Genomic DNA, 7,596 nt, shown 5'->3' with positions numbered 1-7,596 from the left:
TGGATAAAAAGGGACGTATCTAGAACTAAAATACGTCTACATACATCTCCTTTTATCCATTTTGATGACAAGTAGTACTTCTTACCCAAAGGAACTTTACATCCAACAGACACAAAATATCCGTTCGACTGTTGGAAATTACTGATTTGATGTCGAAGTAATTGCTGCATCGCCACCAAAACCCGCCATTTCTTAAGCTAAAGTAGACCAAGATAATCCCTATATTAGCATATTACTAAGATAAACAGAAGGCACTGTCGAAACATTTAGGACGTGAGCTTGTCAATCTGAATGTGGAGGGACACAAGCTTAGCCCCAGCCAGCAGCTTGGGTGGAACTGTCAAGAAGGTCATCTCCTGCACGTCGATGTCGTCGGGATCCTTGCTTCTTGTCACCTCCATTTCCACCTCGACGGCGTCGGTCGTGCCTTTGGGCTCCCCCGGTGGGCCGTTCACCCACAGCTTGGCCCAGTAGTGCGGCAGTGGGAACGCCCCCGCTCTGATGCAGACGATCGACACGGTGATAGGCGCACTGATGTCGAGTACGCCACCGACCAAGAAAAATGCGCGACGGTCCTCCTCCGCGAACAGCAAGAGCCGTGGCTCCGACAGTGGCACTTGCAGCTGGAGCACCTTGCCGTACTGGATCCTGTGCATGGGCATGGGATGCGCGTTGCTGATGTGGTGCTAGAGCGCCGGCGGCGGGCCTTCGTAGTCGTAGACGGGCACGGGGCATTTGTAGGGCGCGAGCGGACACATGCTTTGGTGACCGGCGAGCTTGTGGTAAGTGACGTAGAGCCCACAGCCTTCGTGCGGGCGCTCCACCCTCAGCGACGAAACAATGGCGTCCACCGCCGTGTTCCGCACGTCGAAGCCACCGCCGCACTCGCACTTCTGGCACTGCCACTGGTTCCCGGGGCGCTCGACGCGGCAGTCCGCGCAGGCCAGGTGCCCTCCCTTGCACTACAGAAATCAATCGAACATCACATCAATCAAGAAACCTGCACCTTGCTCAATCAGCCGAATGGACGAGGTGTATTCGAACCTCATACACTGGAGGCGTCAAGGGGCGGAGGCACAAGGGGCAGTGGAGCACGGTGAGGTCCGTCGAGACCTTAGTGAGCTCCCTCGTCGGTTCCTGTTCCGTCTGCATGATCTCGCCCTCCTCGTGCACAACCATCTCTCGCTTGGGCTGGGGCATTACAAAGCTTTACCGTCACATATTTTATACTCTGCGCATAACTGTCCTCCTGCATACCAAGGAAGGCAGTAGTTTGAGTTTTCTGGACAAATTTGCCTATGCGCATGAGTAAGCTGCATAAATATCGACAGTAAATGTGCATGCAATGGTTGGCTAGTCCTCCTTCCTTTTCGCTTGAGTTGGGTTCCCCAGGCGGTCAAGCCGCATCCGACGCTGCACGTGTTTGCCTATAGCCATTTTCTGAATTGGAAACTGGCGCGATTAATGGGGGAAGAACTAATCGAGCGGGGGCACAGATGGAAACCAACGCGGACGCGTAGACTAATTTGAGAAAAACAAGAAAAAGTTATACGCAAAGTAAAAGGAATCGAAGGGAGTACTACTTCAAGGTGCATTAAATCAACACATGCAAGTATCAAAAGGAGAGTCACGGCATGCATGCATGCGTTGTAATTAATGCATCGGTAACCCTAAATTATTGAAATATATTGAGTGCAGTGCTTTGATGTGTCGCGTCAACTCGTACATCAACGAGATGTTTGATTATCCTCTCCCTCGCGGACTTAACTGCACCTACCTTTGGCTGTATGACAGGTTGGCCACACACCTGTCGGGCCCACCTATCATACACGCAAAGACAGGAGCGTCCCTCCCTCACCCATGAGCGTGGTGGCTGGCAAGACTAGGAGAAGCTTTCGCTACACGCTCTCCCTCCCGCACGCGGTGGACATGCAGCAGTTCAATCGGTGTCAGATGGCCAGAAGCGTACTGTAGTACTCCTCCAGTGCAGTAGTACACCATCATTTTCTGACTTCCCGAAGAGGCGAAGAGCCAAGCGCAGCCCGGACGCTCGCGTGGCAGTTTCATGTGTAGAGTAGTCTAGATAGCGTGTACCGTGCGTGTAAGCTTAAAATCGTTGGGGTCGGCTCCATGCGATGTGGCCGTCTCGAAGTTTTTTTTAATTAAAATAGTCTTCTAGCCCTACCTGTCACCCTGGTGATTGTAGTTTGCACGCTCATCTGGTCAAGTCAGGAATATATATATTTTAAATTTTTTTCAAAAAGGGGGGACTCCCCGGCCTCTGCATCAGAATGATGCATACGGCCACATATATGTTAATTTGTGGTGGGTAAATGTTAGAGGTTGCAGCAAATATATTGTACACTACGGGTCTTTCAGCCAAGTTTAGAGGCAAGCATGTGGGGCCAGTGCTATGATGTGTCGCGTCAACTCGTAGAACGAGGAGAAGCTTGATTTTACTACACGCCTTCTCCCTCGCCCATGCGCGTTGTTGCTCGCAAATGAGGACATGCTTTTTCTTAGTAGTACTTCTACAACAAGCTATCCGTCCCGCTCGCGGTGGACGGACATGCAGCAGTGGATTTGACACTGTAGAAGAAGTAGTAGTAACATCATTGTTTGTCTTCTCGAAGAGGCGAAGAGCCAAGCGCAAACCGAACGTTGCAGTTGTGAACATTGGAGCACGCATATAGCTAGGCTCTTGTATGAGACAAAATTTCTATGTGAGCCCACTATTGTATTAGTACGTACAACTACTTGCTAGTATAGCCCTGTAAAGAAAGGAGTATTTGCCCTTCTAGAGATTTCAACAAGTGACTAGACTACACCGAGACGGAGTACATATGGAGCAAAATGAGTGAATCTGCACCGTAAATAAATACGTACTAGTTCTATCGTTTTCCTCTCCGAGGTGCACAATATTGAGTATACTGACTAGTCTCTTTTTGACACGCATTTACGTTGTTTTTTTGACACAGTACAGACGCAAGCGCTCATATACACATGCATACACTCACCCCTATGAACGCACACACGCACGACACTAAGTATCATCTTGAAATTTACGAAGTCACCATAGGCACCTCGTCGTCGACGGGTCCATAGGTGCTAGAATGCCAAGGAGGAAGAGGGTAGCGGTTCCCGAGATGTTGAGTGGTCAATGATGCATCCTCAATTACATGTAGAGGGAATTAATTGGAGAAGCAGACTAGAGCCAGCATGATGTGAATGCAACAGAGTTTGGACTCTCATATAATAAAGGCGCCCCACCACTCCAATCCATCTACTCTCAAGTCTCTGTGCAACACTGCTCACTCCAATCCAAGACCAAGTGACCAGAAGCCACAAGCACCTATGGAGGCGATGGACGCGAGCGGCAGTCGGCTGTGCCAAATCATCCAAGGCGCCGGCCTGTGGCCCCACACCGCGCAGCATTTCCAGACGGTGCTAGCGACCGCAGGCATCGTAGCCCTCGCCGACGCTGGCTTCGCCTCTTGCATGGATAACATGATGGTCAACTCCATTCGCAAGTTCACCGCCGTCAAGAAGCGCGCGGACGACCTTGCCGTACTGCTCCAGCCCGCGCACCCAGGCTCCTCATTGCCTGCCACCCTCATCGGCCTAGATGGTGACGAACTCTTTCAAGCCCTGGTGGCCCTACAGGTGCCGGAGGTCGCGACGAAGAATGTGCACCTCGAGGCCGCGCTCGCCGTGCAGCTCCTGGCCATGCAAGAAACCGTCGACCTGCACATCCACGTCTACGAGGAAATTGTCTACATATGCCACTACAAGGCAAGCAAGGACAGAAAGACGTTGGCCTTCTTCCAGCGACTGGAATCTTTAGACGCCATTGTCCAGAAGCACGTCAACCTGGCCACGAAAGCCGCTGCTACTTAGGCGCCGTTCGGTGGGCCGGCGCCCTGAGTCGAGGAGGTGGACGTCGTTGATGGATGCATCTCTTCTTCTTGCCTCCTGTAACCAGCACTGCATCGCCTCGTGGCCTTAATGTTTTAGTAGTATAGTACTCCCTCCGTTCCCAAATATAAGTCTTTCTAAAGATTCCAGCAAGTAAATAAATGCAGGTCGACGAATTCTGGCTATATGTGCATATTTATATCTAGCTATTGTACTTGTTGCCTATAAACTTGACTATATGTGACATGGCAACATCATATAGCCAGCAGCTGGCTATATTATTAACCATGCTCTTAGAGAGTACAAGAGAGAAACGAGGGAGGAGGGCTAGCTATAGCATGGACGCTGTTGTCAGATGGGACTCGTGTTTATATAATAGGAGTACTGAGCACTCGTGCCTCTCTTTTTTTAGGGAAAAATTAGTCATATGTCTAGTACCACTAGTTGGGTGCGTGCGACCTATAGCTGTCATCACTTTAGATCTACTTTTCGAACCGCGGCTACGCTTCACAGTACATATTTTTCACGCATTTATCCTCCTATATGTACTCCTAGGCTATTTCCATGTGCTCCCATTCGCCGACATGTGGGACATAGAGCATCTGGGTCGTAGTGCATGCACGACTTGGAGCATATGCCGGGGTACTTTACATTTCGGACCCCACGAATTACATGCAAACCCCCCACAGAAGAATAAATAAATCAATGAATTACTACATGAAACCGGATTATTTTTCTGGAAACCGGAGCACGTTCATTAAATTTTGGACATAAGACATTTATAAAAAATGACCGGACCTAAACCAGTCTAAGGGCCTCTTTAATTTTTCCCGAAAAAAGGGCCTCTTTGATTCGCAGGATACTGAAAACACAGGAATGGGGAAAGTATGATGGCGATGAACCGAGACGAGGAGAACTCTAACTCAGTTAGAGGTTAGAGTTAGATTCTAACCCTGAACTAACTCTAAACCGAAGATGTGTATGGATGGCAGGGTTAGATTGACAATAAATGCTCTATCTCAATTATTTGACTACTTTGGACCCTATTTTTAGTCAGACTAAAATAAGTCCCTTGGATCCAAGCACCCTCTTGGTGTGGCCGGCTCTTCTGTGGCCTCCTCCCGCTCACAATTGACATAAACGAACCATCTATACAATCAAGCATGCAAAACATGATAATTTTTACTTTGTCCATACAAATGAGATATCCCACTTAAACATACAAGTCGTCAATCAAGCTTCACAAAATAAAAAAACACTTCATGAAACAAAGAATGAGCTAACTCATCATAGAAGTTGTTCACGATAGGGAGGGAGCCCGGAGCCCCTCATGCACCGAGGGAGGAGCTCGCCATTGTCGCTCTGGAGGAAGGCTCTGTAGAGCCCAAGCCCCGGGAACCCCTCCGACGCTGGCCCTTGCGAGTTGAGGTCGACACCGGCATGGGTAGCAGGGCCGCTTGCCGCCGACTAGGAACGTAATCTTTGGGCCTCTATAAATAATGCAAGCCTGTAACTAAAATACCTAGAAAGGTGAACTGAATCTTTGGGCCTCTAGAAATAATGCAAGCCTGAAACTGAAATACCTAGAAAGGTGAACTGAATCTTTGGGCCTCTAGAAATAATGCAAGCCTGAAAATGAAATACCTGGAAAGGTGAACTGAATCTTTGGGCCTCTAGAAATAATGCAAGCCTGAAACTCAAATACCTAGAAAGGTGAACTGAATCTTTGGGCCTCTAGAAACAATGCAAGCCTGAAATTGAAATACCAAGAAAGGTGAACTGAATCTTTGGGCCTCTAGAAATAATGCAAGCCTGAAATTGAAATACCTAGAAAGGTGACCTGAATCTTTGGGCCTCTAGAAAGATTTATTACCTCCTCAAGCAACATCAAACAATTCCATGCATGCACCACAAATCTATAACAAGTTTGATCAGGATCTACTTTTCCAAATCAGAATTCGCGCTAGAGCAAGCAAGATCAATGATATGGTCGTGAGACAGAGAAAGAACGAACAAACTCACCCCTCTCGCGACCTCCCTGGTAGACGCGCCGCCGCCGCGCACTACAGAGGGAGAAAAACGACTGGTGAAGGGGGAGCCGTGTCGGTGTCAAAACCGGCGGATCTTGGGTAGGGGGTCCCGAACTGTGCGTCTAGGCGGATGGTAACAGGAGACAAGGGACACGATGTTTTTACCCAGGTTCGGGCCCTCTCGATGCAGGTAAAACCCTACTCCTGCTTGATTAATATTGATGATATGGGTAGTACAAGAATAGATCTACCACGAGATCGGAGTGGCTAAACCCTAGAAGCTAGCCTATGGTATGATTGTTGTTCATCCTACGGACTAAAACTCTCCGATTTATATAGACACCGGAGAGGGCTAGGGTTACACAGAGTCGGATACAATGGGAGGAGATCTTCATATCGTATTGCCAAGCTTGCCTTCCACGCCAAGGAAAGTCCCATCCGGACACGGGACGGAGTCTTCAATCTTGTATCTTCATAGTCCGGGAGTCCGGCCAAAGGTCTTAGTCCGGCCATCCGGACACCCCCTAATCCAGGACTCCCTCAGTAGCCCCTGAACCAGGCTTCAATGACGACGAGTCCGGCGCGCAAGTTGTCTTCGGCATTGCAAGGCGGGTTCCTCCTCCGAATATTTCATAGAAGATGTTGAACACCAGGGTAGTGTCCGGCTCTGCAAAATAAGTTCCACATTCCTTCATAGAGAGAATAATATTTGTATCAATCAGATCTGCTGACGTATTCCGTGGCGTGACATCATGCCACAGGCAGGCTTTTATTCATTTTATTGTTCCACCTCAGCACGATTAGCGAGGCGGTTTCCTTGGCACGTCTTGTCAAAGCAGAGATCGTGTCCCCTTATTCCGGGATTCTCATCAATACGGGTGTGGGTAACCCAACCGCGCCATTAACCGCGGCGCTTGGGAGATAAGCGAGTTTTATTAGGCCGGTGGGGGGCGGTTTTTCCAACGAAACATTCTTTCACGAACTTTAATGACAAAATGCTAGTTGCCTCGTAACGCATACACTGGAGGTCCCATCGACGAAGACTACTTACTATACGCGTTTTCGAGTAGCATTTCGTGCTCTTTTTCGTCGCCAGCTAAATCAATCAATTTGACAAGATCTTGCATAAATCACCTCGTCCGCTAGGGAAATGCACTCCTGAATAGACTCGATTCCCCGCCCCGCATCAGTGAAATGTCTAAGACGCAACGGAATAGCAACGTTTCTTTCTATATGATAATATGCACCGAGGGGAGGAGATGCCTTAAAATTGGTTTCTTCTTTTCAAGAGTTGGGATTGAAGGATTTGCTAATGCCCGACCCTTCTCGACTAGAAACTCTTCCGCTCCTCCGGACCTTTGGAAAACCAAGAAGCAGAATGCAGTGTCTGCTATGATTGCCCCAGATGTAAGTTGGCCTCCCCCAGCCACAGCTATTTTAGCCGATTTTTTCTTTTGGATATGGCAAGTGGTTGTAACTGCTAAATACAAATCAATGAATGTACTTGAACTGCCGGTATCAATAAGGGCAATGCCTGTTTGTCCACCAACAGTGACCTTGACTGAAAATGTGCCAGCAGTGACCTGCCCTGAAACTGCATGAGCCGAAATATGCATGAGATACTCATTTGGAGGGGAGTCCTGATCCTGTG

This window comes from Triticum dicoccoides, chromosome 7B, assembly GCF_002162155.2.
Source record: "Triticum dicoccoides isolate Atlit2015 ecotype Zavitan chromosome 7B, WEW_v2.0, whole genome shotgun sequence".
Classification (NCBI taxonomy): Eukaryota; Viridiplantae; Streptophyta; class Magnoliopsida; order Poales; family Poaceae; genus Triticum; species Triticum dicoccoides.
The sequence above is the reverse complement of the archived record's forward strand: the minus strand, read 5'-3'. Positions refer to the sequence as shown.